The sequence below is a fragment of the Lissotriton vulgaris genome, chromosome 3_1 (assembly GCF_964263255.1).
Source record: "Lissotriton vulgaris chromosome 3_1, aLisVul1.2, whole genome shotgun sequence".
Classification (NCBI taxonomy): Eukaryota; Metazoa; Chordata; class Amphibia; order Caudata; family Salamandridae; genus Lissotriton; species Lissotriton vulgaris.
This window is the reverse complement of record NC_141689.1, coordinates 818,110,032-818,126,023: the sequence shown is the minus strand read 5'-3', so window position 1 is coordinate 818,126,023 and position 15,992 is coordinate 818,110,032. Positions and strand designations below refer to the sequence as shown.

General features: G+C 41.4%; 1 protein-coding gene and 1 pseudogene across 2 annotated transcripts in view; one reads left to right on the top strand and one right to left on the bottom strand.

Moving 5' to 3' along the window:
• CDC42SE2 (CDC42 small effector 2) overlaps nt 1-15,992 on the bottom strand; it is a 362,860-nt gene that overhangs the window by 275,659 nt on the left and 71,209 nt on the right. The gene's annotated exons all lie outside the window — the stretch shown is intronic.
• On the top strand, nt 6,258-7,049 carry LOC147727072 (serine/threonine-protein kinase Nek7 pseudogene; annotated as a pseudogene).

Sequence of the window (15,992 nt, the reverse complement as noted above, 5' to 3'; positions counted from 1 at the left end):
TTGATGTCTAAGAAATCAAAAACAACAAAATAATAATTAACTACTTGTCTACTCTACTATATACCTTGTACTCCTGCTATCTTTCTATAGACAATGTTCTTTTCGCCATTGGGTATATATATAGACCTTTTTGTCAGTATTAAGGGATTTAATTGTCAAGGGACCCTGGAATAGACTTAATATACCCAAGAATAATCATGGGTCATTTTCTATTATTTCCGCCTCAATGAACTAGCAGCACATAAGGAGCAAGTAAATCCCTTAATAATGACAAAAAGGTCTATATATATACCCAATGGCGAAAAGAACATTGTCTATAGAAAGATAGCAGGAGTACAAGGTATATAGTAGAGTAGACAAGTAGTTAATTATTATTTTGTTGTTTTTGATTTCTTAGACATCAATTCTATTGTGTGAACGTCCTGAAGAAGGTGTGAAGACAGAAAAACACCGAAACGCTGCGTCGACTGTGTTCACTTGTGTAGTTAGGATTGTTTTTAAGTATAATTTTGCAATTATTGACCACTCTTGGGTGGCTTGTATGCACTGATTTTTAACCATGTTTTAGATTGTAACCCGTTCGGGAGGAAATAAATTTTATATTTTGTATACAAACTTATTCTGTTCAATCACTTTTATTAGTTTACATTTAGTTTGTCCACTTGTCTACTTGATATTGCCCTGCTTTAGTCACCATTTAAGTAACTTTGTTGCATAAGTTCCTTAAATAGTTAATCCTCTTTCTCTACTGATGAGGTCATTTGGATTAAGAACCACTAAGACAGGGCTTCTACTCATTCTCTAGTATAACCGGAGCACTACAGCAGAAGTAATTCATCCCACCCCCCGCTACCTTTGGGAAAGAGGTACGTTTTCAGCTCTTTGCGGAACGCCAGCTCTGACGTCTCCAGTCGGAGTCTTGAAGGCTGTTTGTTCCAGTGTTGGGCTGCCAGAATGCGAAAGGAGCGCCCTCCTATCTTCGATCTACTGAACTTCGGAACCTTATCCTGCCCTGTCCCGCTAGATCTCAGTTGCCGGGTTGGGTTGTATTGGGTAAGTAGGCTTTAGAGATAGATGGGCCCTTTCCCCTGTATGATTCGGTGACTGACACACAAGGCTTTGAACAACCCCAGTTCCTTAATCGGGAGCCAGTGTAGCGATTCCCACACCCTCTTCGAGGAGGATCTCTTGGGAAGCATTAGAACATCATAAAATCTGTTCTTCAATCAACTAGAACCCCTAAGATTTACTTCATTAGGCCTCTAGTGAAAAATCGTTAACCTGAGTCAAGTGTCCTATACCACCGTTCCACAGCTGTGGCCCAGCAAACTATGAAATAAAATCCAAATATCTTTGCCCAATTAGAAGTTCTAAAATGGGCTTCAATATTCAAATATTGTAGAGCATGAACCTTATTGCAGCAACTTAGTATGATTGCATTTAAAACGTTAATACAAACATTGCCTTTAATGAATCAACTATTTCATTTTAAATTTACCTTATGACAAAAACAAACCTGGTTTCACATAATCAATCATGCGCATCTATAATGCTCATGATTTGGGGTAAAACCATTAAAATTCATACTAATCAAGACCACTTCATATCATTTTTTTCTTCATTTTCCTTAATTTCCCCTTTTTCCCCAACTCAATTTAAATAGCCCTCCTGCTTGCTACTTATGCCACTGACAATAACCATTACAGCTCACTCTTTGCTAATTTGGACTCAGCAATAGATATGAATTTCAGGAATTTTCCACAAAATATCAAATCGTCCCCTTGGAGACAGGCTTGTACTGCTTGCCGACATGTTTGTATAGTCTTTCTAATAAAAAACTGTCAACAGCCTTTTGCACTCTGCCATTATGGCTGGGTAGAAACAGACAATACGGCAAATGTTTTCCTTAAAATAGTTACAAAGACAACATGATGTCTCTTTGTACGATCTCCTCCAAGAGGGCAAATTAAAACGAGTTTGCAAATCTCCAAGTCAGAAGAGCAACAGCTTTATTTTTCTACATCCTTTAAGGATGGATTCTTTGTTCTAATCCATTTATAACTCTGTTAAATGCATCTTGAGAAAGGGATAAATCCCAAAGCTCCCCTTCCTTAAAAGTGGATAGTGCCAAGTTCAAATATTCATGTGCTGTTGTGTTTCTGCGGTCACTTACTGCTTCCCACACAATTGTGCTAAGCGTAGATCTTGGATCGTTTTTTAGCTCGTGGCGGAATTTCAGGTATGGTCCAAGACTACTTATGCACGGCCTCCTACGGCCCAACTCTAAAAAGATTAGAGCCAGCGAGGCCTGCTGAGGTAAATTAAATAGGCGACGATAGGTTCCTACAATTGCATTGGCTATTATTTTATCCGCTCTTCGTCTCAATATCTTGGCAACATGCGTCGCGAAGGGGCATACTTAACGGCCATTTATTGCAGGACTGGCTGAAAGGACAGGCCTTTTAAAGAGTTCTGCAACAGCTAGTGTGTTGTTTCTTCTTAAAATTGCAGTATTCTGGTTCATAAATGAGCCTCTGGAGTAAATAAGTCATCCCCAAGTATTTATACTCAGACACAGATTCCAGAGCCTCCCCTTCTATGTAAAATATTGGTGATGAAGATCTTCCCATTATTGCAAGCATGGTTTTAGTATTGATTCTTACCCAATGATCCGCAGCATACTGAGCAGTTGTATTAAATGCTGAAGCCCAAACTTTGTATAGCTAATCAGCACAACAGCATTAACACACAACATATATGAAGCATTAAAATCACTTCAATTTATAAAAACTGAGAATGTTTTGAATGCAGAACCCCCCTCCCCTCCCCAAGGCTCATAAATTAGTATCTAATAGATTATTTAGTTAATGTTATAACCCTCCAATTACTTGCCTTGCTGCATTCCTGCATTCGACAAAGTGCTTTTGGGAGTGCTTACATTTTGCGAATATTTTAGTTTAAAATCGACTGTGCTAACAATTTTCATGGAAAATGTATGGGGCAACCCGGTGTCCCTAGGAACCTGGGTAAATATATACTTAACTGAACAATGGTTCCCTTGGGGGAAGCTAATAGCCTATGCTTCTAGGCAATGTATTTGTTTTTAAGATACCATCAATGTATATGTATACTTAATGCCTGCAGATGCATGTGCATATAAGTATATGATTATCTATTAAACAGCTGGACTTTCACAAACATTGATTGCTCTATAGACCATCTCATTACAATTGCCTAGGACGCTGAGGGAACCATTGTTTAGTTTAGTATAATAACAATTTTTATGGGGCAGCTTGCTTAGGTTTAGTTACATTTACTTCAGGAAACATTCCACAAGAAAATAAATACAAGATAACTGCCCTTTTCTACCTCATGATGCACAGCGGTACAGTTCACAAACAGTTTTCACCCAGATCGAAGGCTTGGTATACAAGTCCAAAGAATTTCGTGAGACTGATACCAAAAAATGCCAGTGAGAAAATGTATATAAGTTGGGGTGGATTGGTGCCCATCAAAAGTAATAAAGTCACTATCTTGTAAGGTCCAGTCAAATGTTTAAGAAAGTTAAACTTGAGCTCAACCCATGACAGCGGAGGCACAAAGCAGATAGGCTTAATTTAGCGAAAATGTGTTTTAAGTATTTTGATGTGCTAAACATTTAACAAGTCAAACACACAACATAATAAAAATTCACAAAAAGAAAAAAGTGAAATCAGCAAATTGACACCAAAATGACTACAATGTAATTAGAGAAATAAGAGATATTAATTTTTTAAAATATAAGGGAAAACGGCACAAAAAAAAAGTGCCAATCGTAGACAATGGCCGAGGTGTACAGAGACCTAGGCATGATTTGAGGCCAACTGCAATGCAGCGCAGGTTATACACACCAAGCAGGTTGGCCCTGTTTGGGCCTGGAAGAAGGCAAGCTTTAAAAAGTTGAACCCTTTAAGTGCTGATGACGGAACCGCTCCGTCATCAGCTGCGGGTGCGCGGTGCTGATGACGGAGCGGTTCCGTCATGGCCCGCTCGCTGCTCATGTGCGGCGCGAATTCCGCGCCTGCGCTGAGCGTTCTATTGAGCGGGGCGGGCCATGACGGAACCGCTCCGTCATAAGCACAGCGCCACCGATGCTGGTGACGGAGTGGTTCCGTCACCAGCATGCGGCCGCCGCGCGGCCGCCCCGCCCCCTTAGCACTGCGGCGGAATAGCCGCCACAGTGAAGGGGTTAAGTATCAGTCTGAAAAATGATCTTGTAGTTTTTCTGAGGGACACCTTCTCCATATGGGAGAAATCGGACATTCAATCAGACACAGTGGAATGGCTGATCAGTACTTTTCGCATTCAGGCCCCATGAAGCTCCGGAGCAAAAAGTTCTGAAAAAGTTACCAAACTTCTATTGGTGCCCAAACAAATACAGAAGTACACTACCAATGCCTTCACGACATCCTGAGGAGCACATAGACTTTCAGGATGTCAAGGAAGAGGCAATAGAAAAGTCCGGAGCTGATCCATTTGCCTAGAATCCAATGTAAGTTGGACCACAGGACAACAGGAGTAACAGGCCTCTATCCCCATGGCTGGTTACAGAAACACCTGCTTGAAGTGGCGGCTAATCTCCAATGGTGGATGAGCGTTGCCCCACTGCCTGGCTCAGAGCCAGCAAATGCAAAATAAAATTATGCTCTTGCATCATTTTAATTTACATTTGCTGGCTCTTAGCCAGCGGCATGGGGAGGGGCTGGGCCGAGGCTTGGGAGTGGGAGGGGGAGTGCTAGTGCACTCCACTTCCTAAGTGCTCATGTGTGTTTGGCCAGCTGTCTGAGGCCGACCAAAACACACATGCACACTTAGGTTTTCTCCAGCCCTGCTACATTGATCAGCCAGGCTGGAGAAACCCCACAGACTACCTGGTCTGAACAGGGCGTCTTTCCTGCCCGCTCAGACCAATCCCTGCGCTGCTCTGCAGGACAGGGAGTCTGTCCCATGGGCTGCTGGGGCCAGGCAGAAAGAGGAGAGGCAATACTGAATTCGCATATTGGAGTATTAAAACCCCTTATAAGTGATTTGTCTCAACATCAGCACCTGTAGGCAGCGCAGACGTGTCCTGTGAATGCGAAAAACAGATAGCTTGTCCACAAACACAGCCCCAACCTTCAGGTAAGGAAACCTAGAGGCATTGAGACAATCTTGTGACTTACCAACAAGCCTATCACAGAATTGACGCTGTCCGTGATCACAATATTTGCTGACATACCAATTGTAATAAAACTTTGGTTTGTGAAGAACACTGGAACCACTTCCAGCTGAAGGGTTCAGGAAAAAAGTTTTAGTCCTCGCAATATAATCTTTTTAGATGGTATCCCGGTGCAGAGCTATTTTTATGTTTTTCAGCTGGACAAATGGAGTGTACTAGTCTACAACCAATTTCTTAAACCTAAGATGACGTTCTTCTCATCAGTAAGCATTAGGCATTCAATAAATCAATGGCTAGAAACCACCTCACATGCTAAACACTGGATTCCTTCCCACTGCCTCTTTAGAAAGACTGGCATGACTGTGCACCAACAAATACAGGAAAAAATCATTTAAGTCGAGTGCAAATCATTTCCAGTTTTCAGGCGAAAGATATTAAAGTGTGGATAACCTAATGGAAAATAAATAATGTCCCATCATATCATCTCTTTCACAAGATATACATGAAAATACAAGTGCAAAAAGTCTGAACAATAAGGTATATTTCATTGTCAGTTTTTATGAAGTCACTTTGGTAACCAAGGGAAGGCAACAATGGGTTGGTAAAAGGAGTTCATTCTGAGGAAAAAGATGTCCCAACTAATGGCACAGTATCAGTTGCAGTAAGATGCTTATCAAACCATTCACAGCCAATACTCAGAAGAACACGTTAAGTAGATAAAGCCACACCAATCTCAGAGGTAGACGATATTGCACCATCAGGGACATTAGGTACCACAAGCAGGTCTGGGTAATTTAGGAAACGTGCAAAGTTCTTCCGCAAAGGGTTTATGGAGGGTCAGTGCAGTTAAAAGTAGTTATTCAGTTAGGGCACAGAAATGTGACAAGACAGTACAGCATGTGAGCAGAGCCCTGCCAAACAGGAACTGGACTTTGGGTTATCTTATTGGAAAGTGGGTAGGCATTGGGTGCGGCTCAGTGCACAGTACGAGGAATGCAGTGGTAGCTTATGTGATATATATGAATCACACGCAATAGCACGCATGCGCACAATTAAGGATGGGGCACAAACAGACGTACTTCTGTTCCTTGGTCTGAAAGAGGGCTGCCAGTCCGTGACTAGATCAAAGGATTATTGACGGTGTCCTAGCTGTAAGCCTCATGCTACTTCATCTGAAGAAACATTGCCTGACCTGGATGGCTCCAAGGGGGTCACGTGTCATTTAGAAGGAAGAAGGCTTTTCTGATCTAGAACATATATTTCTCACCTTCGCGGATTTCACCTTGAAAACTCAACAATCAAAGAGCTAAAAGGTTCCTGATTTATCCGGTACAATGGATGAACAGTCGCAAGGCATTCAGAATCCTCCTGTTCAGAATTTTCAACCACAGAAAGGTTAGAGGCCCGACATGGGCTACAATACGCTAGGCAACTTTCAAATCGAAAAGAAGATTGGTCGTGGCCAATTTAGTGAAGTTTACAGAGCAACGTGTTTGTTGGATCGTGTACCAGTGGCTTTAAAAAAAAGTGCAGATATTTGATTTAATGGATGCTAAAGCTCGGTCAGATTGCATCAAAGAAATTGATCTTTTAAGGCAACTGAACCATCCAAACGTATTAAATATTATGCTTCCTTCATTGAAGACAATGAACTTAACAGTCTTGGAGCTTGCAGGTGCTGGTGATCTCTCAAGAATGATAAAGCATTTCAAGAAACAGAAAAAGACTAATTCCTGAAAGGACGGTTTGGAAGTACTTTGCTCAGCCCTGCAGTGCCCTGGAACATATGCACTCTAGGCGTGTCATGCACAGAGATATCATATATATGAATTTGAAAAGTTTAGTTCTGTAAATATATGCACCAGAAGTAGGTCTTAACTGGAGAAGAGGCAAACAAAAACTCTAGAGGTCAAATACTGACAGAAAATTGCTGAAAGAAAATTGGTTGTCTCTGGGCTACAAAAACTGTGAAATGCTTTATACCAGTGGCCTCATGAGGAAAAGAACCAAAACTTAAATCTGTATGCACCAGAGTAATGCAGTATGGGGCAATAAGACAAGCATATTTAAGTCACCAAAATCCAAGTGTTTGTTAGTGGAGAATTACTCCAAAGATGGAGGACAGCAGAGGTTGTGAGAATAAGGAGTAAATTATCAAATATATTTTTAATAAATACGGTTGTGAACTCATGAGTTCCATTAAGTCAACCAAATATAGGTAATTAAATATGTCTGGGACCAAATCAGGCAATTATAAGCAGTAAACCTGGGGGCTCTATATTATTTTATGCATTCGAAAATGGGTATAATGTTATAGGCTGGGTGGCCGTTTCTGATATACAGTTATGTTTCTAGATCACTTGACCAGCTTAAACTGTTTTTTTTCTCATTATTGTGTAATGTTAGGTAACCTTCATTGGTATAGTCAATTCTCACTACTGTATGCTTCCAAAGCCATCTGGGAAACTAGCTGCTCGTTTTGTCTTGGGACTTTACACTGTAGACATATTCTAATATTCTTAATATTGACTCTCAAATAATTAGACTTTAGAATAATGTTGTGGGTGGTTGCTCTTGGGTAGTTCTTGGAAGCCAATACAAAACATTTAAACTAAACCAGAGGCATAAATAAGAAATGAAGATCTTTCGTCGCATGTTTTTAAGCACATTCTTCACAAACATCCCAAAAGGTCTAAGCGAAGACATAGGAATATCTACTGATTTAGGCCCACAGCTGGTGAACAGCCACACCCAGCTTCCACTAGGAGCCTCGGTTATTCACTTTAAAACAGAAAACAATGACAATCCATGCTGCGATTGCTGGTAAAGCTATTTTACGAATAACCTGCATTCATTAAGATTAGGACTCCTATACTACTACGGCCTTGGATATGCAAGTATTTCATATTATACAGAAGCCATAGTTGCTGCTTATTTATCCTATGCAACTAACAACCACTGACAAAGCCAATAGTTGTGAGTCGCTGTAGGTGTGATGATACTTGTTGTATCATATCTGGATGCAATGACAGAACCAGCAGAATACAAGTCGGGCGGCACACTATGCGAAGCACAGATTTTTAGCTTACATGTGTTTAAGCCACGCCCTTAATTACATTGGCCTCGTCCCTTTGAGAGATCCCCCAGTTTTGTTTATCCCACTTAAAGCCCGGTGTAAACCAATCTTAAACTGGGAATGCATTTAGTGGTTTGAGGTGTCATGATTTTGGAAAAGAGCTTTTCACAGGTTTCTTACAATCCTGGGGGTACATTACGCTGGGACCCAGATCCATAAACAAGATCTAATCCATCAAATTAAATTAAAGAATAAAACAATGTACAAAAGTGTGGTCCCTTTTCTCTGCGCTTATTCTAAGCGATTTGTCTGTAAAGCGTTGATTGGAAAAGGATGGGGTCTTTCATCAGGAGTGTTGTGAAGCAAATCCGAGTCACAGCATAGGGCCACCCTACAACCTGAAAGTAGTTCAATTGTTTCCTTAAAAGATATTTCAATGTTACTCGCATCTCAGAAGGGACGGGCCAGAGCTTTCCCCTTTACTGCTCTGCCAACACTAAGTTTTGCTCCAAGTAATCTACTAGCTCCACCTGGTATGAGGTGCCTACACTGCCTCTGAGAATGCAGAATATTGAGTAAGCGTCCAGTGATGGCTTAGGTTGCGGCAAGCCAAACAAGGCAGAGCCACAGTACACTCAATGCCTTTAACCAGTATTCATTAGGTGTGGGGACTTGGCTTCTCAGACAGCAACAAGGAATGCAATAAGCCAATAACCTTTATTGCTTTGGCTGTACTGCCCCTGCGGATTCATTCCCCTATATTGATACGAGCAATGTGAAGACGCCACCAATAGAGTCACCCATTCTTTGTCGCTGAAAGGTTCTCCAAGGAAGTTCTCCAATTTGCTTCAACCACCTTTCACAATGATGCATGGGGTAGGGCCTTATATGCAGGATAGTGGAAAGGGCAGCCGCCGATAGTGCTACTCCCTTTTCGATCTGTCGCAACACTGCACCTGTTTTCAATACTTACTGTTACCAATTCTTTAAAATACACAGAGTTGTCTTTGGTAGTTATTGCTACCAATGAGGGACACGTGGGCCCTTCTAAAAGGCTGGTACGTCTCCGGCAGTATCTGTCCCATGTAAAGCTGGCCAATAACTAAAAGCTGTCTGTGTTGCTGCCTAGGCTGTGTGAAACTGCTACTGCCACATGGCACCTTTTCTCTGTGTTTTACTGAAGCTCGAGAAAGCCTTTGCACTATGCAACACCAATACTGATTGGCTTCGGTCAAAAATAAATAAATAAATAGTGTGCTAAATTTTGCATTAGCAATATACTCTGTTAAAGCAGCAGTGCTATTGGGGACTCCAACTCCTCCATTAAATGCAAATGTGATTGGGATAATGAATAAACAGGATTTTGCGGCTGCCCTAGAACGGCAATTTGGGTCTTTAAACACCTGGTGAAATGTGCATGCGGTAATCCTTGCAGGAAAACTATCTCCTGTGGTTACTCACAAGGTTAAACTCGTTATGGCCCTGTAATCCACACGCCAGCATCAAAGACCCTTGCGGTATCAGTAATTCCAATAACATAGTTACAGAGGTGGTAATGCTATTACATCTCATCTACAACCTACATTTAAAGATGTAGGAAAGTAGAATTGACTAATCATTCCTCACTTAAAAGATTTTAGAATCTGCCCCTCCCGCCACAGGATTGCATGAACGACAGCATGGTGTCAACTGATGGCATTAGCTTTTAGCACTTGAGCTAAAGCATACCAGGTGGGAAATAAACGGCCACCGATTATCAGGCGCTCCAAAATTCCAGAGTAATGCATCAAATAGCAAAAGCTGCTACAACAGAAACCATAAAAAATGGCAAAATGAAAACCTCTCGCCTTGGCTTTCATTACTAAACGTCACAAAAGGATAAATGCCAAAATATAGGGATATATTTTTCATATCAAATGTCTGTTAGCAAGTGCTTCTGCATCCTCATGGACTGAAAAGGAAAACGACGCACCCAAATCCAGTTTGTTAAGCAAAAATAATGTTATATCCTTAATATTTCACCTACAGTTTATATGTGTGGAAATATTTTTAGGTCAGACATGTTTGTGTTTGTTACACCCATTCACTTGTAAACTTTTACGCCTGAACAATTACAATTTTTTTCTTTTTAATTAATATTTTTCCGAAAATGAGGACGTCATCTGAATTTCATCCCTCCAGATAATTAAAAGGTAAATTTGATGAAATAAAAAGGTAAGACCAAACTTTCGCCATTTTTTTTCATTCTGTGGAGGGGAGTTGTGTCTTTCGGTCTTCTTGTTACAAACGAAAAACAACTTGAAAACCTTGCCAAAAGGCATCAGGATCCTTTAGCAGTAAAAAGGCAAATACACGTGTGATTGGACAGCTACTGCATTGTGACATAGTACTCTTTAAAGAGGTGAGTCTTCAAATCTTTACTAAAGTACAGTCCTGATGAGTAAGAGTAGGGCCTTAAGGACCTGAGAATATACATGGATAAGTCTTGTTGCCTTGTTTTCGGTCTGATTTTCCACAGTGCAGCTGTCTAACCGACTTATTGCTAACAATATACATTGAATGAGCCTTGTGTTCGTCTCTTTTAACCATTGGTTTGATGCTTTGTCAATCACTTCTCGACTAAGCCCAGGGAGATGCAGCTCTCACCTAATGATATTAACTGTTTGGGTGTTTTTGCTGGCACTTGCATTAAACTGCAAGGTACTACTTTACAACTATAGCCCTGCTGGCTCCCTCCCTTCTGACTCGCTCAATGTGCTATTGTTGATTGCGTAATCACATTAAACCCTGAGCAATTGGCTTTGCCAGTGCTTTTTTTGCACTTAGTGTCCAGTCTGATAGTGTTCTGACTTTGGGAACACTGAGGGCCAACCAGGGATGGTATATGCACAGTCAGTTCCATACATGGGCCACACAAGTTGTCTTCTGAAGAAGCCCAGTTTGGAGGCATCACACGCACCACCAGCTTCTACATTTTTTTAATGTGTGCATGCGAAAAAGAATGATAGGGGCTCAAATAAAGTGTAGTGCCAAGAGTAACAAATACCTTAAGATGGCTCTAAATTTCCATTATGTGAGAAAATATTATATATTTAATTGATCAGCGCATTAATATTGAAACCAATATTTTTGTACTTATGCATATGGGTACCTTAAAACAAACAAATGTACAACTTCGCTATTAGTGGAACTATTTCAAATCCAGGCAAAGGATAGTTTTTTTCTTTTTAAAGCAGTAAAAACTTCTTACAATTTCCAAAAGTCTGGAAAGGAGAGGAAAATATACTCAATCTCATAAAATAGCCAACTACTTCTGCACAGAGGTGCCTAAACTCAAACAAATTACCGCAGGTCAAATACGTTTTTTTCCATCAAGAGACAACAACCATATTTATAGGGACCGAGAATAGTATCCCAGAGAATTAAGTTATGTTATAAAGAGCTTGTAGCACACACAAATACTCTGGAGTGTCCTGGCACGGGTGAGCTGGGATGAAGCAAGCAAGAGCAATTAGCAGAACTGGCTGAACAGATATGTCTTTAAGCGTTTTTTAAAAAGACGGAAGTCATGAATGAGCTGAAGATCCGAGGGGAGCGCGTTCCAGGCGGCTGTGGTTTTAACAGAAAGAGACTGGCCTTCCAAACGTGATCTGTGGAAACGCGGAATAACCATCCGACGTAGGAAAGCAGACCGCAGAGATCGATTGGGCACATATAGAGTAAAGCGCCTCCTGAGATACACAGGACCCTGGCCATGAAGGGCCCTGTGTGAAAGGATGAGGGCTTTAAAATTGTACCCGCTGTGCCACAGGCAGCCAGTGCAAATCCTGTAAATGCTGCCGCACACTAGATCTCCTAGAGATGTTAAACAGGAGTCTGGCTACGGCATTTTGTATAATTTGCAGTTTCTTCAGCAAATACCCAGGAATGCCAATGAAAAAAGCATTGGCATAGCCAAGGCGGGAGAGAGTCAAAGCACGGGCTACCATCTCTTTGGCCTCTCTAGGTAGCAAAGGAAAGAACCTTCTCAAGGCCAAGAGGGTGCCAAAGCAAACACCAGTAAGTTTCTTGACATGATCAGCGAACTGGAGATCCTCACAGAACCACAGCCCTAGGTTTTTTGCCGGGCCTCCTTCAGAGTTAGGGCAAGGGAAATCTGGGGGCCACAGGGATTGTCTGAAGGCCGGTGGGAACTGGCCGTACAAGAGGACCTCAGACTTGTCTTCATTGCACTTCAAATGGGCCTGTACAAGCCAGCGAAATAAGACGCTAGGCACGTCTGGTCGATGTTGGTGTCCAGATCCGAGCCCTTCCAGGTAAATAGCAACTGGGTGTCGTCCGCATACGATATAATTTTAGCGCCTAACTCCTCTGCCAGATAAATCAAAGTTGTCAGATATATGTTAAAAAGCAGATGGATCAGTGTAGAGCCCTGGGGGAACCCCCTCGAGAGTTTCCTGACCGAGGATGAAAAAGGAGCCATGCATACCTGCTGCGTACGACCATTCAGAGAGAGTTGACCCACTCCCAAGCTGGGCAGGCCACGCCGATGGAGGATAGCCGGGCCAGGAGCAGCTGGTGAGGCACCGCATCGAAGGCGGCAGAGAGGTGAAGTAGAATGAAGGCCGCCGTGCCGCCCCCGTCCAGGCACTCCCTGATTGCTTCAGACATCTCCACCAGAGCGGTCTCCGTGCTATAGGCACTTCTAAACCCAGACTGGGCCGGGTGTAAAGCACCCGAAGACTCAACAAAGGTCTCGAGCTGCCTGAAAGCCACCTGCTCACAAACCTTGGCCAGAGCTAAGTGAGAATGTATGTACGGGGGCACCTAACTGCAAACACAAAAATAAAACGTAGAACAATAGTCAGGGGTATAAAAAGGGTGTTCTCTCCCAAAATGTAGAGAATTATGAACAAATTTCAAATTGGGTCAGCTGGACAACAGGTGCTCCTTCACCTCTAATGGAATAATCAAACATTCTACAAAAAGTACTTCTCACTAACACCAAATAAATAAAACAATATGCTTTTTTTTTTTTTTAAAGAGGTAGCAGATAGGTGTTTAAAGTTCATCTATGCACAAAAGATCACTAAGGATCGCAGCCATAAATATGCTCCAATATCAGTCATTAACCTAAAATACTATGAATGGAACACTTTCACATATTCTTTTAAACCAGGCATTTTGGAGAGATTAATGTGTTTTGCAGGTTGATTACCGCTCCTGCACTCCAAGGCAAATGCCTGGTTAAAGGGTTTCCTCTTCGCACAAACACGGGAGGGCATGGGTTGAGGGATTGCAGACCAAGTCACAAGTGCCATATCAGTTTCAGCTTTTACACTGACATAAGTGCTCAGTGCAGAAATAGAGAAATACAACTCTGAATGCACTACAGAGGTCGATAACTGCATCTTCGACGCAGAAAATCTCAGCCTATTACCACTAGTTATAAAGGAGCTATGGAACGAAGGAATGCAACTTTGCTGGCACACCTTTACCCCATTGTATGTAAAGTTTCCATAAAGCACATATTCTGCATGGCTTATTGTAAGAAAACAAAAGTGATTTCAAAAGAAAGAAATCGCCTAAGTACCTTCTTTGAAAATATTGCAGAGCATTATTCTTTTTCATTGCATCCCTCTATTCTTCTATACTCTGTCACGGACACGTACATTTTTTTAACAAATTACTTTTACACTTGGAAAATACTTTGGGAATCAGGCATGGGGAGAGCTGCCAAGACGGTGGAAGTTCTGCCCCACAGACGTTATGAGCAAAGGTGGTGCAAGGTTTTACAAGTGTTTAGTCTGAGAGGGAAGTATAGGATGCAATAGACCAAGGGTGTCTAACACAGGTTCAAGGAGGCAGATCTCCCAGATTTTCAAGTTAACAATGGACTGCATAAACAAGTTCCTCTGAGATTCATTATTTGTAGAGGTAATCTATGTCAAAATCCTGATCATCAATTGCTGAGTGATAAAACAAAGGACACACTTACATAAGCGGATCATGAAACTCTGCGAACCTCAATTTTGTGGAACATCGAAGTGACATTTAAAACTAGTAACTTTGAATCGTCATTTTAACCTCACTAACTAAAATGTTACGCACCACTTCGGACTCAACCAGAACAGGTTCAGTTTTTTAACTGGCTCACTTAGAACTCAATTTCCCGAAATAACTATTACAAAATTTGCAGTTTAAGTTCATAATCCGCATTGGACAAGGACGGAACACCTAACTACTATTCCGTTCCACTCGGACACTCCATGCCTTCGCCATTCAAAAATGCTTCGCAGTTCATCCCAGTCAGGCCATGAACTATTAGCAACAAAATGTCTGGTTCATGAATCTATGTAGCCAAGTGTCCTAGTTGGGGTCTTTGGAAACACTAGACTGGCGCTCAAACTTAGACTTCAAAATCTCACCAAATAAAATCAAAGGATTTTCAGCAAATCGCATCTACATCCTGTACCTCAAACCATAAATAACTGTGATGCTAAATGCGCACGCTCCAACGTACAAATCTACACAGCGCACTATCCAGTCCTGCCTCAGTAACTAGTACCTCCTTCCCCTGGCAAAGTGTGTTCTGCAATTCAACGACCTTACATACCATACTCTTCCACGTACAACACATTATGTTTAGATGTCCCTGTTGCAATAAAATGTATTCTCTGTAAAGTGTTCAGCTGTTTCTTCAATCTAGATCTGGACTTTATCAAATACAAACATTAAATAGAATAAATAATTAAAATGTGTCAGAAGTAATAAACGGAGCAATACTGTTGAACTGAATCGCTAATGCGCTTTTATGTGGTTATTTTTCTTAATTCAGTGTTTTAGGGAGGTGCACATATTTTATGTTGGGCATGTTGATGTTTTCTGTTGGTGGGTAGTGACTAACGCTCGTGATCTTAATAATAACGGACACTTCATGTCTCCATCTAAGTGACCAGCAGATTTAACGGCGCCGCTCTAGACTCTCACATCTAACCAGAAGGACATACTTTTTACCACACTTTAAAAGCTTCACTTCCTGTTTCAGAGAAGCGTGAATTTAAGATTCTGAATAGCAACGAATAAGCTACCATAGCATGGTCTTTCAAAAGGTGTATGTGTCTGCAGGAACCACTGCCTTGCCTGCTAAGCGTAAAACCGATAACAACGGGTTCCTGTGCTATATTTTTGTGACTGATATTCATATTTAAAATATTTGCTTAGATTGCAACAGTTCTGTGCATAAATCTAAAAAACGTAGCATTCCCTGGCAAATGCATTGCTGATTGAGCCAATTCCTTTCCGACATTTTGCTGCTTGAATTTCTAAAATAATTGCACTGCAACTGTCTGCAACCAAACATCCCCTCTACTCCATACTTACTAACGTCGTTTACCAATGGGTGCTCAGATAACATTTATTCTGCACACATTTCTATCACTTAAGTACATTGGGCATTATCACTTGCATGAGCATCTAGTGCTATGCCCATCACCCAAAGAGCTAATAGCGACCCACACAAAACGTATCTCCAGCAGTACCTAGGCTTCGGCAATTGCCTTTAACCAATAGCTCTTTGTATGTTTTGAGTTAACATTACTGCCTAGCGTGCAAGTGTTAGGCATCCGTACCATCAAATCAAATCACATACTTCTTTTCACCAAAATATTATTTCTTGACAACTGTGCATCACCATTAGAGAAAATCATAAGTACAACA